At 47.1% G+C, this 1671-nt stretch overlaps 1 pseudogene; it reads right to left on the bottom strand.

Annotated features, from left to right (window-relative positions):
• Positions 1-352: 352 nt before the first annotated feature.
• LOC111724427 overlaps positions 353-1671 on the bottom strand; it is a 27847-nt pseudogene continuing 26528 nt past the window's right edge.

Below are 1671 nucleotides of genomic sequence, written 5' to 3' on the forward strand. Positions count from 1 at the left end.
ATTTGTAATAGCAAAAAACTGGAAACCACCTAAATTCCACCAGCTAGAGATGGTGCAATCACCTGTAGAACATCCAGTTAGTGGGGTTACACTGTGTACCTTTAAAAGGAACGAGGCCGATGACTCTGCACAGAGGTGGAGTGATCTCCAAGATATACTTGATAAGTGGGAAAAAAGAGGGCAGAACCTTATGGGGGAAAGACAACTGAAAGAACACAGGCACTCACACAGTCTTTTTTTTCCTACGTCTCAGATACTTACTAATCAGTGTAATCCTCAACACAATACGTCAGCATTTCATGCATTTAGAGGAAAAATATTTCCTGGTTAAGTGGAAAACGGTGCAAATGGCTTCTGGAAGACCTTCCTTCTAAGCAGCTTTGTTGTCAAACATTTGGTTTAGAAGCCTGGACCGTCTTTCTTCAGTTTGCTGTCATCCACATTCACTGAGTAGAACTTGTATGGATCAGTGGGACCCAGTTTGTTCCAGGGTTCTGGGTTATTCTTTCTGTCCCAGCTAACATCTGGAGTGAACAAAGCCAGACGCAAGACATGCAGTGCTGCCCCAGTACCTCCAGCTCCAATAGATACGAAGAGGGGAATCAAGCTCGGATGCTTCTTGGCCTAACTGAGGATCTGGCGAAGATGTTTGTGGCAGCGGCCTTTAGTCTAAAGGGAAAGAAGTAAACCTGCGGGCCCCAACCTGGACTGAGTCTGCCACCCAGTCTTATGTTTGCATAGCTTCTCTTCAGAACAGGGTTTCCCAAACTTAACACTGTTGACGTTGGGGACGGGTTATTCTCTGTTGTGGGGCTGTCCTGTGAACCATAGGATGTTTCACAGCATCCCCAACCTCTACTCCTTAGATGTCAGCGGCATCCCTGATCCTCCAAGTTACAACAAACAAAAATGTCCCCAGACATTGCCAAATTTGTCTGGGGTCAGGGGGGAAATTGTCCCTTTTAACTGATTTAAAAGGATATATATAAGGTCAGATGGGGTGTCTTGTATCTATAATCCTAGCAGTCTGGGAGGCCAAGAGTTTGAGACCAGCCTGGGCAACATTATGAGACCCCATCTCTACAAAAAAAGAAATAAAATGAGCCAAGTATGGTGGTGAGCACCTGTAGTCTCAACCACTTGGGAGCTGAAACAGGAGGAGCACTTGAGCGCCGGAGTTTGAGATTACTGTGAGCTAGGCAGATGCCATAGCACTCTAGCAGAGGGGGTAGCCTTTTACCTCCTGCTAATTACCAGCAATCCTTCATCTGGCCACTGGGGTGAGCTCAAGCCCCAAGATGAAAGATTCAGAACTAGAGGGAGAGAACAGCTGGGTCAAGGAGCTGTCATTTTAGGTAAGAGTGCCCCCACACCTTAGCAAACATCGGTCACTCAGTCTCATAGAGTCTAACACAAATAGATTTGTAAGTCTCCCCCCCCCCTCCGTAGGACATGGAAAGGTAAAACTACAAAGATTTCACGTTGAAAAATCTCAGGATAGGGCCAGGTGCAGTGGTTCACGCCTGTAATCCTAGCACTCTGAGAGGCCGAGGCAGGTGGATTGTCTAAGCTCACAGTTCAAGACCAGCCTAAACAAGAGTGAGACCCCGTCTTTAAAAATAGCTGGGTGTGGCTCGGCGCCTATAGCTCAACCGGCTAAGGCGCCAGCCA

This window comes from Otolemur garnettii, unplaced genomic scaffold (assembly GCF_000181295.1).
Source record: "Otolemur garnettii isolate 467f Iridium unplaced genomic scaffold, OtoGar3 scaffold00023, whole genome shotgun sequence".
Lineage (NCBI taxonomy): Eukaryota > Metazoa > Chordata > Mammalia > Primates > Galagidae > Otolemur > Otolemur garnettii.